Source organism: Lagopus leucura, unplaced genomic scaffold, assembly GCF_019238085.1.
Source record: "Lagopus leucura isolate 7727_CA_CO unplaced genomic scaffold, USGS_WTPT01 Super-Scaffold_100035, whole genome shotgun sequence".
In the NCBI taxonomy this organism is placed as follows: Eukaryota; Metazoa; Chordata; class Aves; order Galliformes; family Phasianidae; genus Lagopus; species Lagopus leucura.
Window position 1 is genome coordinate 1,447,620 of NW_024962284.1, and position 23,643 is coordinate 1,471,262.

The 23,643-nt window shown below is 38.1% G+C and overlaps 1 protein-coding gene across 1 annotated transcript in view; it reads left to right on the forward strand.

The window, feature by feature from the left end:
- NELL1 (neural EGFL like 1) overlaps positions 1–23,643 on the forward strand; it is a 286,566-nt gene that overhangs the window by 155,120 nt on the left and 107,803 nt on the right. The window lies entirely within an intron of this gene.

The following is a 23,643-nucleotide window of genomic DNA, read 5'->3' on the forward strand; positions in this document are numbered from 1 at the left end:
ATTTTCCAACAGAGAAAAGCAAAAAGGTAGATTCCATCCATTCTTGCAGTATGCCCTTTTCTGTGTCTATCTTTTTACTAATTGCCCTCACTGCATCTTCAAGACTCTTTTCAGGGTGGCAGTGAGATTGCAGATACAGAGATCTGCAAAGGAAATATCTTGCAGCTGTTCTGTGATCTAAGCAGGGAGGTGCTGGCTGGCACTCCTGTGTGAGCCCTGCTCTGAGCATGGCTGCAGCACATCCAATCTTCATCAACAGAGCAGGGAACGTGGAGGTTTTGGGACCGTGGCAAAATCTCAGAGAAAACTGTATTTATGATCTGAGTGTGGATCAGAGTTCAACTCTTGGGGAAAATGGCAGTGCAGCCTGGAGTCAATGGGCCAAAGGCCTTTCTTTAGTGGCATGGCCCAACCAACTTCAGCTTTGGTTCTAGGCACAGGAGTTAATTCTTCCTGTTTAGGAACAAGGGTAGCTGTTCTCTGTCTGGCAAGCTAAAGGCAGTTATAATTATCTTTTGCTCACTTGACACTTAGGAAATGAGGCTTATTTTACTCATCAGTGAAGATGCAGAATCCCCACTCTAAGCGACACTTCTCCACCTTCCCTAGACTGTTAAAATCTGTGTGGATGATGTGGGCTCCTGTGTTTGTTTTTTTTTTTGTTGTTGTTCTGCTGCTGTTAGAATTGAACCACTGACTGAGATTATTAAAACGAAAAGTAACAAATGAAAATTAAAAAAAAAAAAAAAGTAAAATTCCTGGCTGATTGATGTGTGACAGTACCAGAAATTGCACATCTTAGAGAGTCATTGCTTAGGGCACCAGGCAGTGTGAGATGTCTAAGTATACATGCTGTTTTTCAAGGTTGATGCTTTCAGAAGAAACTGAAAGGAACATTTTTGAAGGGCCCTGAACAGCCCTGTCCCATCTGGCATTGCTAAAACCTGTCACCAATTTTGGGTGACGGGAGTATGCAAAGCGGATTGTTACTGGCAACTGTAAAGACAAAAAGAGGTTTCCTTATTACACAGATACTGAAGAAATGGTATAAGAAGTCATCTGGAAAGATTTAATTCAGGGCAATAGAATTTGAAACGTAACTTTTTTTTCAAAGAAACTTTGGAAATGAGCAGTAGTGAGTTTGGAGAATTTAACAGTCCTTTAATATTCTGATATTAAAACTTGTAGGCCCTTTTCCAGGGAGCCAGCTTTTCTGCATGTTTTATCAATAAATAGTCAGATAAGCATTTTCGACTAGCAAAAAAATCACTGTAAAAATCAGCAGGGATTTGCTTTGGTTTTCCTTATACGTGGTTTCAGATGGAGAAGCTGTATGGCTAAATAGTCAGGTAGCAATCAGCACTGAGGCTGCTGAAAGTTACCTATAAACCTGCAAAGTCCAGAGGCTGGGTTTAGAGATGGTAGAAATCGCACTATATGCGCTTATGTCAATGTATGCTACTGTCAAACTGGAATCTGAGGAAAAAGTCTCACTTAAAATTGCAGCTGCTTTTGATTTGTGGCTTTGAGATTGTTGATTTATTAAAAATCATCTGTGCCATTAGACTGCCTGACAGGATCCATAAATTGGATTGGGAACCAAGGGCAGTTATTACTCTGTGCGGATTTTATTTTTGTGCTGGAGAAAAGAGGCCAATTAATTCCCTGAAAAAATGAGTTCTTACTACTTTTGAAATACGAAGCTCTCACCTGTTGGTTTTTTGTTTTTTGTTTTTTTTTTTTTTTTCAGAAGCCCTTAGAGATATTTGTTTTTCTCACATTATTTCAGTGGGTTAATTGCCTTTATGGCCCAAACGTCTGTTCTAATGAAAAGTGTAGTGTGCTTAACATGGTTAATTTGAGATGCTGAGGTTAAAACAGATTAGCAAAGTACAGTGAACTTGAGAAACTAATGTTATGTGAAGGTTAAGTGCTTACCGTGCTTGGTGAGTTCAGACAGCTCTTGAAGAACGTTAACAGATCAACGTTGAATCCTGTTCTGCAGATGATCCTAATTAGAAAAGTTTTTGAGCAACAGATGGTATAAGAATAAATCATTACCAAAATGAAAAGCTGTTATTCTTGTTTTACTAGTGTGGTTCAACTCATGAACTGTTAAGACTTATGTACTGAGTAAATCAAGGCAATACGTAGTAGTGCCTCATAGCAACTTAAGGTTAATTAGACTTAAGAACTAATTAATTTTTAGGTAAGGTTTTGTGAAGTTGGTAAGGTAAGATTTTGCTGGTTGCTACTGGGTGCTCCTGTAGCCCTGTATTTGCTCTCCAGTGAAAAACAATACTTTTTAGGCTGAATGGGAGCTTGCAGTGCTAAGCATCTGCTGCAAATTTAATTCCTTCCCTTTTTGAACATTAGTCTGGGTAGTGAATTGTCAGCAAATCTCAGACTGTATGTAGACTTTGCCTTGCTTTGAACTCTTCCATCTCTCCTTTCTATGTATTGTATGGGAACAGAAAGCAAGTTTTAAGTAGTAATTAAGGGCATTAACTCTGCACACATCTAGAACTAAAACTTAATATTTTAGTCTGTTCATATCTCAGATTATCAAAAAGCCAAAAAAAAACCAAACCAATCCACAACAAAGAAAAATAAAAAAAAATAAAAAAAACACATGTGACTGTTTAATCAAGCAAAAAACCTTGTAATAGGTTTCTGCTGTAAGAAATTGCATGAGGAAAAGTTTGGGGTATTCTGACAAATCAAAGGCATCTTTTTTTGGAATGCTCAAATAAAGCAAGCGCTGGCACAGGGAATTTTACTAATAATTTTTTGAGTGACTAGTGCTTGTGTTTCTCATCTGATAGCTCTGTAGGCTCCATAATTCTGTGCAGAAAAGGTCTTCTGACTTCTCAGATCATCTCTGAATCTTTTATTTATTAAGTTCTTTAAATCAATCTTCACTGGGGAATATATAGCTTCAGTCACTTATTTGAGCATTTCATAGCTTACGAGATATGTTTTTAAAAGGTGGCATATTTTACTGTATTTTTATTCATCATCACAATTATTATGAACTCCTAGTATTAGATTTTTTTTAATAAATGAGATTTGCCATAAAAGCAATGTTAGTCAGAACATTTTTCCCTCTCTGATTACAGATTTCATTGTAATGTTAACTTTTAGAAACACGTGTTGTTAGGATAAGACATGATACTACAGGAAGAATAACCCCAAACTGTGCCCCTTTGTCAACTCTTGGAGGTTGTTCACTTGTTACGGCACAGAGTAGTTTGAAATGAGAGAGCAGAGTGCACCCTGTACAGGCTGGCTAACTTCTAAAAATTCTTCTGTAAGCTTTTTAAGATGTTCATTGCTAGAGAATGAGACTAAAGGCCTTCTCCACTACTATGAGAAACGAAATCAATTCTGTCCAATTTATTTGGTTTGCCTAAAATGTAAGGCCATCATTTTTGTTCATGGAGTGTGTTAAATCTTTATGTAGAGCAGCTGAACACATTAGCCTTTCTAGTGCAAAGGCATCAGAAACCTACTTTTAATGCCTCCTGATGAAGAACACGCAAGTCTAGTCTTTAAGTCCATGCTATTCTTCTGTCCTCAGTGATGTGTGTACTTTCATAGGTGATTCATGGGAAACCACACCACGGCGCTTTCGGTTTTATCTAAGAACCACTAGGAACTAGAGTGTGGAATACACTTTGAGGTTTTTCTCCTGAAGTCCTGTACTGCTGTGTGAGGCTGACGTTAGATGAAGGTAGCAGCCAACCTAAGTGTAAACTTGGTCTTCTGTCAGCCTAACATAAGGAGCCAGTAATGAAAATCTATTAAGTCATATGGACTGGAAAGCTAGTGGATGTGTAAGCTAATCCTGGATTCTGTCCTACCCCCAAATTCTTCAGGTAGCAGTCTAATATCCATGATTATTTTTTTTTGTTAATATAAAATATATTTTCTTTTTATTAGAAACTGGCACCTTGAACTGCTGTTCATCTAGTATTAATTCTTTGACAGCAAACTTGGTTGCCTCAGAGAAAATGTTTGGCCTCCATACAAGTGCAGAAGGAATCCTTCCATCCATGTAATGATCATTTTGTTCCTTGAACCATAACAATCAATAGTTTCATAATTAAATCCTAGCTGATAAAAATACTCTTGTTATTAGTGAGTGTGAAGAGCTGCTGTTCTGAGTGTTATTGGACTCAGTATCATCTGAGGTCTTCTATCAGTTAGGCTTGTTCTGTAAAATGACTTTCTGTCTGTCCACTCTGATTTTTTAACTTTGTTTATTTCACTAAGCAGGAGAGCTTTGTAAAAGTATTTTGGCACTGGGAAAAATATATTTTTTTTCTGCCTTCTCTTATTCAGTGTATACACCTTTACTGTAGCGGCTATTCATTCAAGTACTGAAAACTCATAATCTTTTAAATCTTTCCATTTATTTAAAGAAAACAAGTGTGACCTTCCAAGGAAGGTACACAGGTATTGTAAGGATCTCAGAAAAATAATCATTTTCATCATTTTTATAACTCACAAAGAGGAGGATAATTGGTACTTTCTGTTTAAGTTCTTCAAATGCTATTTGTTGGTATAATTTCGATTTGCCATAATACCTTACTATAATGTCTTTGCATTGTAAGCTCTGATATTAACAATATGATCACTTAACGTGATTAAATTAAAACTGTTTCTGGAAGCACAGGCAGGTTATTATGAAATATGTGATATAATTAGATGAGATGAACTTGATGTGACTTAAACCGATCAGTTAGAAGCAAAAAAGTCAGAGGGAAATAACTGCTCGAGAGTACTTCACAACAGCTGCAACAGTAATAATTATAGTCCTAGGGTACATCCATATGAATCCTTCAAGGTGCTTCAAAACATTTTAGTATTTTTGTGGATTAGTTGTCTCAGTTTTACAATAAAGTGCAGATTATACACTAAATCCTGTTGCAGAGATTTTTTTTTTTTTTTTTGCTCCTGTATATCTCTCTCTCTGTGATCTTTTTTTAATTCTGTCTGTAACTGTTCAAATTATAACTCTTGCCCCGCGTATAACTTCAGTCTGGGGCAGGAAAGTTCAGCCTTACTAATGTGAATTTCAGACATTGTGTAATGCTGATGCCCAGGCTTTGTCCTGTAGTTCCTTGAAATTTGTGTGTCAATGCAGATGTGTTTTTGTTTCACTTGACAGAAAATATTGTTAAATATTCTGATGTACTTCATCTCAATTCATTTTCGTTTGAGTTTTTCCTTTCTGGAGCTCAGTGTTATCTCAGGTTTTTTTTGTTAGTATGGAGTTGTACCTGTAACTCATTAGCTCATTTTTAGAATATAAAGCTATTTGTGTTCTATTTTACTGATTCCATGGCATTGCCATCCTGTGTCTTTTACTATTGTCAAATGGAAATAACGTCTCATTCCTTTGCTTTTTCATCTTTCTATGTGCAGCTGGTTGAAATTTGAGTTACAAAGCTTCTCCCATTGTACGTATTGTTCAGAGAGATTCTGTTTTCATTTTTTTTTTTTCCCTTTACTGTTGCTTATCATCTTTAAATATTTTTATATTCCAATGCCTGGCCCGATGGTTATCAAACCAGCCTTGATCAGAGATGTGGTGATCCCTTTCAGCCTAGATGGAAAATGAGAAAAGCCCATCTTAAAATGAGGTGGTAATCCTTCTGTAGTTAATGGTCTTCTTTTGATGGCTATATTATTGTTATGCAACTTACATTGTGCCTTTTCAAGCAATAAATGGCACTTCAGCAAGCAGCACAGAATAGTAACTGTTCCTTTTTGAAAGGGTTTTTGAAAACCTTACAAAACAAAATCTTGGGCTGTAATCATGTCAAGTATTTCAAAGGGAATAAACACAAAATATCAGTCTTCCTTGTGGATTGTTCAGAAAGAGAATGGAAAGTAGGAGTGTATTTTAGCAATATGGGCTAGAAAGAAAAAAACTGGATTGCAGAATGAACTGTTGGTTTACCCAATCTAAACGTGCTGGTTTCCTATAGCTGCTTGGGCTAGTGACGTTTCAGGGAAACACAGAATGCCTCGTATGGCTTTTCCTTGCCAGATGCCACAGCCTCAATCGAAGCCATCGTTTCTCTTCATTAAACTCATTTTTAAAATGTTCTTCTTCTTTATTGTACCACAGTTATTTATCGAACGTTTTTTAATGAATTTTTTAATGAAAAACAAAGGAGATGTCTCCTGACACTTATTTTCTCTTTGTATTCCCTCACTGTCACTTCTCCAGCAGAAAGCTGCTGAGCTGTATTGCGCTAATTCCAAAACTCTGCACCTTGACGTGGTTCTCGCTGATAGTAGGAATCAAATACTAGGCTGTGTTGTCATTCAGGTTTCTCTACGGGTTAACTCCAGTGAACTTCCTATTTTGCATGCCTGCCTTTGCAAGCTCTTTGAAAGTGCAGCTATTTTGCCAGTGCTGCTGTAATTGCTGGTGACAGTGCAAGTGACACATGTCTTAATTGAGACAGTGTGAACACTTCATAGGATGCCAAACATGTACCAGTTGTAAAGATCTTTCTGACTGAAAAAGATGGCATTCCTCTCATTACAGGAGAATTAAAAGAATCTGAATTGTTTATGTACAGACTTTCAGCTGAAAAATTATGGTGGTTGACCTTATCTTACCTCTTGTTAAATATTTGAAACGTTTTTATCCTATTAATTTGCTAACTGCATGTGAACTCAGTGAGGTGTGCCCCCACAAGATGACTTCCTTGGGTTATGGTGGCGTGAGGTATCCCACTGCAATTCAATTTGTGGTTCCAGTCGATTCCTTTGTTACGCTAATTTGCTTCACCTGTAATCTTCACAGTTCTATCAGCTGGCATAAGGGGCCAAATTAGTATCAAAATAAATCCTTTTTCTTCCTTCTAAATTAAGTTGTTAATATTTATCTATTCAAATTACTATTCATTTTTAACGTCTTAATTCACGGCTCTTTTCCTGCAGCACTGGTGCGCCTGTCAGTGTAATGCGTAGGAACACTGCTTCTGCTGCTGTAAAATGGAGATGAGATGGAGGGCTCTAGCTGACATTCAATTTGTATGTATGGGAGCTTGTGGCAGGAGGCTTCCTCCAGGGAATTTATCACCGTTATGCTGCAGGCCCTGTCTGTGCGTTCAGGTTTTCTAAGGCGTGGTTAAAACGAAAAGTTCCATTGTCTTCTATGGGGAAGAGTTGCTTAAGTTCTGTAATGCTAATTTAGTGCTGATTGCAGCACTTGTACATCCTTTGGAAAGACATACACCTCTTCTCTGAAGCAGTGTTCTTTGTTCACGGGCATCTATCAGCTGTGTCACAGAAGTGACACATAGAACACTGATCGTTAACAATCGAGTTTGAGCCCCTTTAGATGGGAGTATTAAAGCACTGAAATAACAGCTTTTATCCAAATTACTTTCCAGCTGTAATTGCATCGCTGCCTTTTCTCACGCTTGCCCCACAAGACACGAGTGGGAGCAGGAAGTGGAGGAACTGGGGTATCTTCGTCCTCTTTATGGGGAAAAATTCATCTGAGAACTAGACAGCAAAGACACAACGTGTTTTTGCAAGGGTTAGAGATGGATGGTGTGTAAAGCAGGGCTATTATTTGTTATGCAAAGTGTGTCTTCATTTGAATAAGAAAAGCATTTGATCATTGTCTTCCTTTTGATACAGAAAGTCTAGGAAGCTAGTGTTGGTATTTGGTGCCTTGCTTCCAATAATTTCCCTGCCATTGTCTGGCTAGCACTAATCCCAACTAATATGGACATGTATCAGGTTTCTTCTACTTTTCTTACCTTTTTGTTTCATTGGTTTAAATATGTGGAAGCTAGTATGTGAAAAGCTATATATATATCTTTCCCATTCTTGTCCATTGGTAAAAGGTTTCAGTACATTAGATGAGTTTCACACTGACATAGCACCTTTCTAAACACTGCTATGCAGAAGAGATGGCTAGCGAGTCTTAGTCACTAAGTCATGCAGTCATTTAATGAGCGAGGAGTGAAATTCAGGCTGTGCCAGGTGTGCTTGGCACTGGATTGTGAATTCTACAGCTCTAGGCATGCACTGCAGGAAGGCCTGTGCTCGGTTTGTCTCACAGCATCATTGCTCCTCTTGCTGCACTGAAGTGCTCTCTATAATCCTGCTTTTCTTCCACGGAATATATCTTGTAATTAGATTCAAAGCAACGCTACAGCAAGTTATATGAATAGATGCATGTATTTTGTGGAGGTTATTTTCCTTTTTTTTTTTTTTTTTTTTTTTAAATCCATTTTAGGATAATTATATTGCAGATTTAAATTTAACTTTATTCTGGGTGACTTGCAGCCATTTTCTCACAACTTCTCCTTTGTGAAGTATGATCCTCTTAATAGGAGTACTTTTTCACTGATACCATTAGAATGTGGATACTGTTTGGGGTGAAGAGGTTAGCAAACTGTAGTTCTAAGCTTTTTTATTCCTATAAATATTCATCTCCAATTTTAATGCAAAGACTTCTTTACAGTTGTTCACTTTCCATTTGGGGGGACTGGAAGTAACAAGCCTTTGTGGAGGATTGCCTGCACTGTTCTGCAGGTGGAAATGTAGCAAGGGGTCGAGTTGGTGGTGGGAGAAAGCTCAGGAAGTGAAGAGCCTGCCTGGCAGGAACCTTTCCTTAAAGAGAATGTGGAGCATTGATGGCTCAGAGGATTAAATGATAGAGTGCTGGGGAAATACTCTGTGCTATAAGATGGGAAGAGTTAGAAATACTTGTGCACGTGCTTTTGTGCAGTGCCAAAAGTTAAGTGTGGCATCATTCAGAAAGAAAAAAAAAATTAAGATAAATACAATTTAGGCCTTTGATAAGTGTTGATCTTCAAAAATTTTCATAGCTCGCACTGAAAATGCTATTTCATCTTGATATTAGAGGGGATGCTTCCTTCTGTCATAGCTTTTGACTCAGATTAAAATAGTCTTTTGTATAAAGCCGTGAACAGAAATTACAGGCGTGTCAGAAAATGCATGCTTTTTCAGACAGTGTGCTCTGCAGATGTGAAAACATCCTGTAAGACAGCTGACTGTAAAACAAAATACCTTGTTTTCCACTGACTTTACTCATGGTATTATTCTATGGCATGCAGTATAAAAACATGGAAAATACAGATGCTGCTAAAACAAAAGCAAAAAAGCCAAAGTATTTCTTTATTATTATTTTTTTAATTTTACCAGGGGCTTCTGGATGCTCATTTAGGGTCTCTGGCTGTGCTGATGTTGATGTTGCTTTTTGTTGGAAAGAGAAGGCAGTTCTTCCTGAGTTCACTGTTGCTTGATTCTCATTTCTCATTTTATTTCTTTTGTTTGACATCTGTCTTGCTTTTTCTAGTGAAACATTCTAACCCTTCTGCGTTTTTCATGTTTCTTTCATGGTTTGCGGTCACTACTTTCTCTGTTTCATTGATGCATACATGAATGGACTTGTTCTGTCAATATTAGGTACCCAATCTAAGCATGGAATTTCATTTTACCTTCCATAAATTGATTTTTAATGGAATATCTTTTTAAATGAAGATGTTCCCAACACCTGGTGCTTTGTTTTTCTTAATTATTTCTTGTTTTGCCAAAGGCTGAGTGCAGCAACCTGCAGCAAGGAGGCTTTAGATAGCACTTTGTGAGCCAGCCTGGTTAACATTGGAAAGGGAGCCAGAGGTATGCCACTTCATCCCCTAGAGGCCCTCATTTGGTATCTCCAATATATTTCTGCAGTGCTTGTTCAATGATTTTTGGGTAGCTGAGCTTACTGTCTCTATTCTCCCTGAAATGTGAAGTTTTCTTGGAGAAGAGATACCTTTCTTACATCTTGCACTCTTTTGCATAATCCTCTGCTTGGATTCCTGTTTGTCTTGGATCGCAGTAGATATTGTTTGTAGTCAGTTTCCTTTGCCTGCCAGTGACTTTTCAAGCATTGGTATTAGAGGTCTTCTAGAGAAGAGTATTCTTTTTTTGAATAAACCTTCATCAGCCGTGCATTTTTTCAGTGTTCAGTGCTATGTTTGCATAGCTAAGTAATTTTTATTATTTTTTACTTAAGTGAACAAAGTGCAAAATAAAGTGGCATCATCATTATCCTGCTGTTAGTTACAAGAGGCTGAGCAGTGCACAGCACAGGAATTCTGCTTGATCTGTCTTTGGTCTCAGCGGAGGTATCTTCACACTGTCATATTTTGCTGCTGTAAGAAAAAAAACAGCTGCAGCCAAAGAAACTCAGGTTGGGATATTGTCAGGTCTCATAGGACGGGGTTGGTCTAGAGTGATTGCTATTACAGTAGAATATCTCCAGGGAGGAACATGGGTGCCTCAGGAAATGGTGATTCACTAGTTGCCATTCCTGTCTACAAATCAAAATCGATTCGGTGTGTTGAGAGTAAACATAATGCCGGAGTCGCACGCTTCAAGGGGTAAAATGATTTGATCTCTTCCTTCCATTTACAAATTCTGTGCTATCTTTGGGATGCCATAGGAGAATACTGAAGACCGGTACCCAAAAGTGGCATAAAGAGACTTCTTTTTCTTTTTGAAGAGCTTAAAGCCCGTTTGTCCTAGTTAAACTCACTGGGGGAAGTTGGGTTCAGAGAAAACCATTTGATAGTTAAGGTGCTTAAATACTCTGCTAGAAGCCAGTTTTAAAAAATGTATTTTTAATAATCTCTGCACTCACCGACTTACTTAGGGGAGTTGCAGCTGGGTAAACATTCTGTTTACTTGCAGTAAGTACTTCATCACAAGAGCAAAATATAATGGACTCCATCATTTGTTGCAGCACTTGTATAATTAGAAACTCATACATAAAACAGAAAGGTGGTGAGTCTGTGGGGGAAACCTAGCGGCTTGACTTACACCATTTTTCTCAGTTTGTTGTTTAAGTCAAAGTCTTTGTGACTTCGGTATCACTGGCGAAGTGCATGCCAATGCTCTGCAGGCCTTTCCTTGCATCTCCAACAGGTGCAAAGAAATAATATGTCCTTAAGTGTGATTTTGTGCTCTTGTGCGAGCAGATGGGTGCTTCTGTCACACACATGCATTAAGAAACAATTCCAACTCAGTACACTTCAATAGCTCCAATAAGTTTTAGTGTAAGCTTGAACTAGGCTTTGCATGGCTTTTGTGATGTTTTTTTTTCATGTGTGGAAGTTAAATTGTCATGGAGTGCTGGCATAAAAAAGTCTTTTGAACTTATGTCACTAATACAAAGTTCATCAAGCCGTGTTGGAAAGCTGCATTGAAAGGTAAATTTCATAAGTTTAGTTATTACTGATTTTGAGAGTTCTGCAAAGTGAAGCTCCCAGCTATTGTTGAACTGAAAATACCAGGAAGATGAGATTCCGATATCAACTTCATAAAATATGCAGCTTCCACAATTTTCTGGATAAAAAGCAGCCCGTCCTTTTAGATTGAGTCATATTGCAATTATAAATAAATCAGTACCATATTGCTTTAGGGTGCTTTTTTTTTTTTTTTGACACAATGCAGGTGTTTGGACTCTATTCAGCTCTAAGCAAAACAGGCAAAATAAAATTGTTTCTTAAGATGTAATGGTAACAGACATCTCTCCTGCAAACTGTAATTTAGGCAGTGGCAACTGCTATGCTGTCTCAGATTCTGTCATTATTTGTGATTTCTTTACTTTCCTAAGTGAATGTCCTATGATTTAGAGAAGCTGAGAACTTCACAGAATTGTTCTTACTTTTCATCTGTCAATATTCATTACTCACTGCTCCAGCCTTGCTGGAACTGTATAGTTTCTTTCTTTCTGCACAGTACATCAGGGTGAATTCCAAAGCTTTATTTACTCTCTATATGAGAGCTAATTTGTTCTCTGTATGAATTTCCCTGCTTTATAGCAGGGAAAGTAAAGTGAGAACTACTCAAAGGAATTTGGAAGAGTTAATGGTTTACAGATATACAAAGCGACATACATAAATTGTGGAACTGGACCTGGGGTTTGTCTTTGTGGGTATAGAGCCCACTTCCTCTGCAGTCAAATATAAATCGCATTTGCATTTGGGATCAGGCTGGAGATTACAGGTGTCATGTGGAGAGAGGCTGCCATGCAGACCAGGTTACTGCCTACCTCTAGACATACAGAACATAAATGGATCATAAATGCAATAACGAAAAAGACCTTTAAGATGCTTGGGATCTCGCAGATGAGGGCATAGTTCTGTTTCCCACGTGTGCAGTATTACATTTTTGGTAATTTTGTGAACCATTTCTATTGCCACATCAGCTTCAGTTGCACCACTGATATTAGTATTTAAAAAAAAAATATATTGTGCTGTATTTCATTAGCAATATTTAAAATGTTCCTAAATATGTTTTTTTTTTTTTTTTTTCCCTGGCAGTAAAGTGGAGTTTTTTCCATAATGGATTTATTTTTTTAATATTTGCATCTCTTAATTTGCAGTATGCACTCTTCCCCAAAGTATTTTAATTAATTTTGTCTCTAAATCCAATCTGAATTGCATTTTTGGAGAGGATGCAGAGAAGGACCATGAAGATGATGGAAGGGCTGAATCTCCTCTTGTATGAAGGCAGGCTTAAGGGACAGAGCTGGTTGAGCCTGGAAAAGAGAAGGCTCTGAATAGTCCTCTTTGTGAGCTTCCAAGCATTTAAAAGGAATTTATAAACAGGAGGGAAATAAACTTTTTACACAGTCTGATAGTGATAGGTCAAGAAGGAATGATTTAAACTAAAGGAAGGGAGATGTAGACTAGATATTAGGGAAAGTTTTTCTACTGAGAGAGTGGTGAGGTGCTGGAACAGGCTGCCCAGAGAGGCTGCGGATGCTCTGTCACTGGAGGGGCATGTTGGATGGGGCCCTGAGCAATCTGATCTAGCACCAGGTCTGAAGGCTGGCAACCCTGCCTCCTTCTCTAATGAAGCAGATGCTTGATAGATTTATTATGTGAAAAATATTTTGAGACTAAAGATTTGAAAGGGACTAATCTTGCGCGGTCATACAAGCTGCCTAGTGTGAAATATTTACAGACGGATTTTTTTTAAGATTCCTTTTCAGCATTAAAAAACAACGCTGCATGCAAAGAGGTCTAATCTGATTTCAGTAAGAACTCCATAAAACTGCAGCAAAGTGTCCCATTTAAATAGGATATGTGACAGTTGGGCTTGGTGTTTTCTAATCAACGTGCAAGTTTAAGGATGCATTCTGGAACTTCTGTACCTGTCAAAACAATATTTCCAATATTGATATGGATGACATGGGAATTCAATGTCAGAAAACACTTGATACTGACTCTTCACACAAAAAAAGCTACATCTTTTATATTATTATTTTCATGTTCTTTACTAATTTGGCACATCTACTCAAATGTGCTATCAGAGGGTAGGAAATAAAATTTAAACGCAGAAGGACCAATGGTGTGTGCTTCCGATGATTCTTGAATTTTTCAACATTTGATCTAGTTTCCTGTTTTATCACCCAATGCTGTTTTTCTTTAACCTTGGGCAGCTTCTTATCAGAGTCTAGACTTAAGACCATTTTTTATTCCAAAGTTGTTTTTTGTATTTTCCTTTTTCCTTTATTTCCTTTGTTAATACTGTGTTCAGAAATAGTGAAAACAAATCTCTCTTCCTAAGAGATGTTATATAGCCATTTATTATATATGTGCAAATATATGTTGTTCTAGCAAGTCATCTTTCTCTTTTTTTATTTTTCCTGCTCTGCATTCTACACTTCTTGAAAAAGTTACAGTTCCATTACAGAGAAGTTACTGTTCAAGAAAAGTAGCTATTGTTTGTCTTGATTTGGCCAAAAATGCTTCCATTGTAGCAATTCCTAGAACTACATAGTGAACTTCTCTTGTGAAACTCAAATAGGCTCTATTCGTAGTTGTTGTTATAAAGTAGTAAAGCAGAACAGAGGATCACAGTATAAAGAATGCTTCCCTTAGGGGGGGAAAAAAAAGGGGAGGGTATATATAAAAATGCTCTAAATTAGCTATTGACATTCATAGAAAAGATATCAGAATTACTCCAGGTAGTTCACTGAAACTGTCAAATTATAGCTCAGCTGTAGTCGAGCAGAATCATGTGAACATTTGAGAAATAATGTCTTGAATACCAACTGAAAAATAGGAGAATCCAGTTGTACAGATCCAGGATGTTTTGACGTCTTGAGTCCTGAGTGCACTTAGAGGGCTCTTCTTATTTCTGTCCATATATATAAGCCAACAGTGGACCTGGTGGGTTTCATGGGAATAGGGCTCATCAGTAAGGTGAATGTCTTAGCAATGAATAGTGAAGTTTCTATATACTGGAATAGAATATAAACCTTCGTATTTACCTCTGCTTTCAGCTTCTTGCTGAGGGGAAACAAGGAAGGCTCAGTGTTTCGCTGCAGAAATGATAGGTTTGAATACTTCACCTGCCGAATGCTGGAATCATTCAAACGGATGTTACAAGTGTCATTAATTCTCATGTTTGCACACTGGTCTCTTTAGAATATGGTAGTGTTAGTCTGTTTTCCCCTACAACTACTCCTATCACGTTACGTGCATGAATAAGATTACAGTAGTTTTCTTTATGATCTTTGAATATGTGACTACAAGACTTCATTGTGGAGTAAGTATGTTAACTATACCAAATAATAACCAAAGTTGCTGAGGAACAGGAAACTGTCAGACAAATCTCATTGATTCTCTCTGAATACCAGTTTGGGAATGCAAATCTCATTATATTGTTACACCAGTTTCTAGATGGTTCTAGGCAGGCTGGCTTAACATACTAAATCAACATAAAACAGTAACAGTGTTAAAAATAAGAAGACAAACAGTGCATAAGCATAGATTTGATTAGTATTGTATTTAGTAAGCTTGATTTTTGGATAGCAAAATGTGACCAAAATCTAATTCTGTGCCAGGGAAAAAAAGGGAAGAATTTTAATTTATTACTTTAACGTAAACATTCAAGAGGTGTTATTCAGACAGCAAATATGCGAACGTTCAAAATTTTATATTCAAATTAAATCTCACTATTTCTTCCTAATTACCCAGGAGTAGCATATGTCTACTCTTTTAGAATGCAGTCTAAATAATTTGGCATTAAACACCAGAAGCTGTTCATTGTGTCTTAAATCACAATAGCGTTTTAGTTTCCTATTGAAAGAACTGCAAAGCAGATATTTCTGGCAGTACTTTGTATATTTAACTGCTCATAAGGATTAAATTGCAGTGTATCCTTATGTTAAGGAAATGGGACTTCTCTGTTCATAGAATGGCTTAGTTTGGGTGGGACTTTGAAGATCACCTCGTTCGAACCGTTCTGCCATGTCAGGGTGGCCAGCCATTAGATGAGGCTGACTGGGATCCCGTCCAACCTAGTCTTGAATGCCTTCAGGGATGGGGCACCCATAGCCTCTCTGGGCAGCCTATTGCAGCGTCTCCCCACTGTCTTGAGCAAACAATTTCTCTCTAAGGTCTAACCTAAAATCTTTTTTTAATTATAAAGCCATCCACCTCTTGTCCTATCACTATCATACTGTGCAGAAAGTCAGTCCCTCTCCTGCTTGTAAGCGCCTTTCAAGTACTGGAGAGCTGTAATGAGATCTCCCCACAGTCAAACTAAACAAGCCCAACTCCCTCAACCTTTCTTCACAGGAGAGGTGCTCCAGCCCTCTGATCATCTTTGCAGTCTTACTCTGGATGCTTTCCAACAGCTTCACATCCTTCCTTGTGTATAGACTTGTACACATTCAGTTATGAGGTGGTCTTGGAGTCGCTCTCCTCTTACACTGGGAAGGATTTTGCTACTTCAAATCTCACTTAGAAGATCAGGGATATGAAGAAACCCTTTGTTCTTCACATCCCTCTCCAAGTTCAATTCCATCTGCACCTTGACTTTCCTGAGTCCATCCCTGCACATTTGGAACAGCATGCCTCTATATTTTTCCCAGGCCACCCATCCCTGCTTCCTTTTCCTTTTTCCCCTCGGTTTGACCAGCAGATCTTTGCTCAGCCATGATGGTTTGTTGCTTCATCTGCCTGATTTCTTACTCTGGAAAATGGAGAGCTCTAGCAGTCTCAAAAAGGTATATTTCGAGTACTGCCAGCTCTGTTCTTTTCCCTTGTTCCTAAAGATAGTTTCCCAGGGATCGCATCCGACAGTTCCCTAAACAGCCTGAAGCTCGCTCTCCTGAAGGTCAAGGCCTTGTTCCTTGCCAGGCCCATGTTCCTTGAGACTGTCAATTCAACCAGGGCATGGTTGCTGCAGCCCAGGCTGCATTCAATCAATCTTAACCACTTTTACAATCTCTTTCACATTAGTGAGCACCAGGTCCAGCAACACTTCACTTTTGGTGGGTCTGTCCAGTACCTGAATCAGAAAGTGGTTTTCTGAATGGACTCCAGGGGTCTCCTGGACTGCTTGCAGCTCTCAGTACTGTTTTTCCAGCAGATATCTGGTGGTTGAAATCCTTAACCAGGATGAGAGCCTGATGGTGTTATGCCTCTTGAAGCTGGAGCAAGAATGTCTCAACTACAGGCTCACCTGGATCAGGTGGCCTGCAGTAGATTCCAACCACCAGATGTCCTCTATGGGCCCAGTCCCTGATTTTAACCTAGAAATTCATGAATGTTTCTCAGAGGCAGCTCTCTGCACTCTATCCACTTCTTAATGTAGAGGGCAACTCTGGGCCAGAATTCTTTTGCCCATATGATCTAGGTGAATGCAGTCAGCAGCCACCAGACCAGGCACTGAGTAATCTGCCCCATGGTTGATAAAGCCAAAATTCCTGAAAGGGCACCAGCCTCTCAGCCACGGATTTATCAGATGGGCTTTCCTGCTTCTCTCAGTATTCCTCGCTACCAATGAGGGGAGAGAAGAAAACTCCATCTGTACTCCAGCTAACAATCAACTAACCATCCCAGTGATCTGAAATCCCTTTTGATAGCTCTCAGGGCTTCTCTCAGCAACTTTATGGCTGCTCACAAGTAGGTGAAAATACAGATTTGTTTAGAATTGTCTGTGTTCGCTATTGCCTTTTACCAGCTTACCATCCACAAGGTAATTTCTTGTACATAACCTGTTTGATGTATGCATCTCATTCCTAACTGCCTTTATTTTCTTGGAGAGAGTCTTCCCAGGTGCACAGAGTAAAGTTTCTTTTCATCCAGCCTATTTCAAAGGTATCCTTTTTGTTTCATCAGAATTTCCTGTGAGCTGAAATCCCGATGCTGCGAAGTCCACGATATTTCTTAAATTCTATTTTTTATCTGTCATTTTTAAAGCGTTAATAATTAAATAGACATTTGAGTCTTCACATCATGCAGCAGAGCTTTGTTTGTTCTTTTAAAAGTATTCAGGGAGGTGGCATTCTCCTTTCACAGTTTTAAAATACCATTGGCTTAAGTGTAGCCAGACAGCTGCTTAATTTTATATGAGATCATGTATTCTATACAAGTGGTCTCTGTATTAATAAAAAATGGCAGAACTTGATGACCTTGCTGTTCTTGAAGTGAGTTGTCTCTCTATTATACGTCTGTTGGTGTATAGCAGTGGTTACTGCATTTGTGCTTACACAACCCAGAAGCAGTTGTCCTCACAATTTAGAGGTCAACGTAGATTTCCTTTCAATGTTGTAAAAGTAAGAATAAATAGAAATAGTCAGAATCTTTTCACAATGTTTTCCAAAGATGAATGCTTTCTATTAAGTGTGAAGGCTTTGGGTAACTAATGGAAGGAAATCCTTACAATAAGAAAATTGTTCCCATCTTCTGAGCCAATTTAAATGGAGGCCTTCTCATGTAATGAGAATTGAAAGCAGCTCTGGTGAAGGACCATTCTATGGGATGTGTCTCCAGTAATTGCATTCCAGTGCCTGTCCTTTTTAGAAGAACATTCTTATCTAATAAAAAAAAAAAAAAAGTCAACACACTTGTGAAAAAATAAACTCTAAATCAAATATCTTTTTTCGAATAGGCTTTTGAACTCTGTAAGGGGAAGCTATCCCGATGTTACAATTACCTGTGACTCTTGTCTAAAAGGTGCTTAGCTTTGCTGTGTCTATATATTTTCAAATGTGGTTCTAATTTTCTGCTAAAGACTTGGACAAATAGTATAACAAGTATAACAACCCAACTACTTGATTTTTTTCCCAAGTACATACAGAGAGAAAAAAGAGAAAACTGAATGAAAGTCTACCTTTAGAGCCCATACAAACCCAGTAAGCCTACTGGTGGTGTCTCTTTCAGCAAGGGAAAACAGAAGAATCCTAAGAATTAGAAAGTATGCATTTTTTAAAAATATACACACAAAATGTTATCTTCCTCTTGTGTCATTATAAAAATAATTTATTACAAATATCTTTCCAGTAAAAAAGTGGATGATATTTATAATGTTCCAAACTTCAAGAGTATGGCAGTAATCCATTTTTTACTACTGACAGTTCTGATGCTGGCTGTCATAACTGCCTAGAACCTTTCACAAGCACTGCATTTCACATGCACACAAATGAAGAAAAATTGTATTTACCTGTAACTGTTTATTTAGAAATTATTACTCATCTGTATTTACAAATGCATGCTGAATCTCATTTTTGCTCTGTATGTGCTCTGAATTATTTTTGTGTGATTGTTTGTACTCTACATACAATTTTGCAGTGTGGTTTGGATGGCTTTCTGCAGAATTCAGTACTTCAGGCAGCCTAAATCTTTGTGTAGTGCTCTGCCTCCCCAACATGCTCCCTATTGCATTCTTCTACTTCACTGCTGCCCAGAACAGAGAGCTGTTTTTGAGCTAATGCTGAAGAGAATAGCCATGTGTAAGCCTCAGTAAGATCAGGCTAGAGAAATGCATATACAGAATATTTTGCAGGAAAACAGGTGCCTGAATGTTGACTTCTTTGGTGTTTGAACATACTTATTTATACTTCACACTGAAGAGACTGCCTGTCAATAGGGTTGCATATTAATGGAACGTGCACTTATTTGAGGTATGCAAAACACAGACTGCTGCAACTTGTAGGTGCTTTACCTTTATTAGCCTCAATACATACCTGTGTTTTGAAGAAAGTTGAAGATCTGTTAAGCGAATGGCTTCGCAGCTGAATTGCATCATGATGGATCATTCTGCCTTGGCTGAAGGTGTAGCTAATGGAACTATTGAAGAGGTGTGATCTTTTGTAGCAAATACTTTGTGGATGGATGCAGAGTTTGGTTGCATTTTCAATCTCCCTCTCACTCAGGAATTAGTTACCTGTCGCCTTTTGCATGCTTGCACAATAAACATTGGTTGCAGATGTTGGAGTGGTGTGCTGCTTGCTTCAGCAGAGTCAGTCTGTCTTGTCCACGTGCCCAAGTGCGGGGGATGCATGGTGGTCCAACTCTCTCTGTGGCAGTTGGGTAATTGTGCTTATTTTAGCTGTTTCCTATGTATCTGTGCTACTGAGGCTTTAACAGGAAACAGTGTTTTCCCATTGCACTCTACCTAGTTTCTTCATTGGGATTTCAGGGTAAAGGAGGTATTGTTTGTGTCCTAGTGTCAGTGTGCAAACAGACTAGCCTATTTTTAATATAAGGCATTTTCTGCTATTTGTAGGATGCATTGCTGTGTACTAAAATAAGATATGTAACTAATGCCTGCTAGAAACTACTTTCTGGGGAATTAAATTTGTTTTTTTTTCTTTTTCTTAATGTGACTGTTACCTTTGTAATGCCTTGTAATATTGAAACAAATTCTGTCAGACTGCTCCCAGGTATTCCGTTCATTAAGATAAGCTTATTTTATTAGGTTGCCTGTGAACAAAGCAAAGATAACTACAGTACTTATCTTTAACCACTGTATGTGCTACCATGCAGCACAACCTGTATATGAGCATCAATATCCCCAGATTCATGGTGGACTTCAGCTCAAACAGAAGCAATTCCAGGTTGCCTGAGGCAAGTAGATAACCAGGGTTATCTAGATTGTGATGTAGATTGTTTTAAAGATATTCTTCAAAACAAGTACTGCTTAACATATGCATGGTGTACAGTTGGAATAGTAGCATGGTTAGGATGGTACTTTACAGGTGTTACAGTTGGAAAGCTTATTGCAGTGAAAAAGAAACAATCAAGGAAGAAATACCTGTATTTATAATACCTCCAAAAAGGAGGGATCTCTAGAAAGAGATCCTTCCCCAGTGCTAATCAGCCCTTAAATAGGGTCTAGGAGAGGTGGAGTCTTCTGGTCACACAGGTGAATTGCCTTCTCCTGTGCTCCCAGGGCTGACCTAGTCCTTGCCTCAGGTGATCAGTCAGTGGTTCAGGCTGTGGCTCAACAGTTCCCATACACGCAGAGCGTACTCACACTTGATACCTGTCTTGATTCTGCGGTCACAGAACAAAGGCGACAGAGGGATTGTGAAAAAGATTATTAATTTCTTACCAATGGTCTTTCAAGTGCTTTTGGAGACAAATGGCCATTCTCAGATAAAACCTGAGTAAGGAATGAGCTTTTTAGTAATTGCTTCTTAAACTGGTGTGCTTAAAGTAGGAACTCAGATGTTGTAGAAGTCTGTGAAAGCTTTGGGAAATTCAGCCAAGTCTTTACCCAGAAGAAAAATACCAGGCTTAAATATGTAGTTTGTGTCACTGTGGTTGTAGCCAAGTGGCTAGGAAGCAAGAATATGACCTGAAGCTTGAGACACAATGCGTTCTTTCATACCTTTTTTCTATTTGTAGGAAAGAAATACTAAGCGGAAGGTAAACTAGCAGTTGGTATTTGATCTCTTTTTTTTTTTTAAACTGTAGAAAATTGATACTCTTTAATTTTATGTAAGATCTTTAGCTTCTGAGGACTTCAGAAGAATGGTAAATACTAAAACAGGTGTAGAATCTGGAAACATTCTCATTTGAGAGGGAAACTGAGTCACAAAAAAACAAATGATCCTCTAGAAAATGATCCAAAAACTCTGGTGGCAACAACCAAACACTTGAGTAACAGAAATTGTAATATAGAAGAAAAATTTGCAGAGATTTTGTAGATAAATCGTCAGTGAGCAAGGAATTATAATTGTAACTGTTCTTCTGAAATGGTACCTGTTTGTTGAGATGAATATTAGTAATCTAGTGGAAAGTGGCTTTTCTTTTGTTTTCTGAGAACTGCCTCCTCCAATAGCGTCCTTCTCAGTAAGGCTCCCAGCTCTGTCTTTGATCACAATCCCCTTTTGTGCTGTGTAGTAATAACAAAAGTCACATGGAGATGGATAAACTCAGTCAGACTTTATGACACTGCCATTCCTGAGCTGTCATTCCATGGCAGCGTGTTTACATATATACAGATCTATGCATACATATGTATATATAAAAAATTAAAAATGAGATGGATTTTTTTCTTTGCTCATTTTCAGCTGAAAGTGAAGTTGTTAAGACGTGGCCTCAAGATTTTTTCCCAGCTCTCTCCCTTGTTCTTATGGAATGATACAGTCTGTGACTCTTTGCATTTGTTTTCCAGTGTCCTTTCCTTCCAGCCTATCTATTTAGGTGGTTTCAACCATAACTTTAAAGCAGAAGTATGTTCTTCCTGATTGGCACTTGAATGGGAGACTTTGAAAGTGATGTGTGAAAGTGATGTTCTTTGCAAATTACTTGTAATCTCTTTTGAGTTTAAACAAAACACAAGCTGACCTTCAACCCACACTTCCCACTGTGGATACCAAGAGGATGAGGGAGAATGAAACAAAAAATAACTCACTACTGACAGACTCCTAAGGACTTGTCCCATTTGGAATAAAAGATTTTTGTAAGTTGACAGAAAATCAAAGCTTTCTCATTCTTATTAACACTGTAGCATCATGATCTATAGACATCTTTACACCAGGGAAAATTTCATTTAAAGTTCCCATAATTGCAACCAAACTGCTGCTGTGAAATCTTGGGATTCCTCACGCAGAGGAGATTCTCTTGATATTTCTTATGCTGAGGGCAGATTCCCAGGGTCCACTTTTCAAACTTAGTTGCTGACTCTTCAATGTTTTATCTGCTTAGAAAAACTGACCTCTGTTTAATATTGCCAGGATTTCTACATCTGCAGGAGAAGTAAATAGAATGATTTACATTGTCGTAGTCCTCGAAAAAGCATGGCAGAGCATAACCTCTTTTGTGTTCTGGCAAAACACAAAAGTTACCACTGGGAAATCTGTTGTTTGTATTTGAAGTGCTGAGAAGGTAATCAACTAATTCTGGCAATTATTTCAGTAAGAATTGTCTGTGTACATGAGCCCGTGACAAAGGCCCTCTCATTGTAGCTTGAATACAACACAGTACACCTGCAGACTAATAACAATAATGAATAAAAGTAGTAAGAGGAGGGAGAAAGCCTGGAGAAAGGCTTTCATTTTAAACGAAAGAATCATTCAGTTTCACTTGCTGGCGAAGCACTTCCTTGAAGGGTAGCTTGATGATCTTTGCATCTGATGCAGCCATTTGAGCACCATGAGACCACAGCAGGAAGAAGGGATGAAGGAGAGAACAAACAGCCCATGAGGAAGCCTAACGGTTCTGAATGTCTAAGGCATTCCAATGAAAATTGGAAAGAGGCTGAAGTCAATTACTAAGCTGAGCTGGGGATCAACATAAACTAACAAGTATAAATGTAGACCTGAAGTTATCAGCAAAAGCCAGACACATGTGAGTGTGTGCATATGAGAGCTAGTTACTAAAAGCAAAGAGAGAGCAAAAGATGTTTTGCTTTGATGCTCGTTAGAAGAAAATGATGGCAACCCATACCATTTGGTATCAATGGAGAGGCTCTTCTGAAGGGTTACTTCAGAGTATGTAACAATGAATAATTTTATAGGCATCAGCTCTCTGTACTTTATAGAAGTCTGAATTGAGCCTGTAGTCCTTTGAACACTCTTTATTTACTAGTATTACCAAAGTTTATCTTTGATTCCAGAAAGCCTCTGGAACCTGACTATACCTCTTAGTAGAAGGGTAATAGTCTGGTTACTGCATTTGCATGAATGAAGACTACCAAGAAGGATGCCAAACTCTGATTTTTGTTTAAGTCTAATATTTGAAATCCTTTACATGGCTCTCAGAAATATTTCTGCATTTTCTTGATTCCATTGAACAAAATGGTAAGTCCACCAGCTCAGAAGAGTAAAATATTTGGGTTTTCTTTCTGCAATCTAACTGTGTGAAGGAAACCTCTAGTAATTAGAGGATGAAGCAAGAAACTTCAGGGTCACATAGCTCAGCACTTCTAATTGACGCTTTTCTACAATAAAATACATCACGAGAGAAAAATGCAGGAGCTGCAGTGAGTTAGGCCCAGTGATAGCAGTTAGAATTGCTAGATGAAAGCAAAATATGGAAGTCTGTTTGGGGTCCAGTGGTAGGAATAGTTCTCTAAAAAGATAAAATGTTATTACATTTTATTAAATAAAGATCCTACTCAGCAGATATTAGAGCAAGTGGCTGTGAAGACTGAACTGTGTGTTTTTGCTGTTGTTTTTAAGAGTATTGATGGGATCCCCTCTCCTGAGTTCTCTGGTCTTATATTTATGCTTATTTCTGTTGGTGATAGACAATAAGATAAGGGTTAGTCTTCATAAGAACTAAACCTCTATTCATTAATTTCTACATAGGTTTTTGTCTTAGCAATACTTTGCAT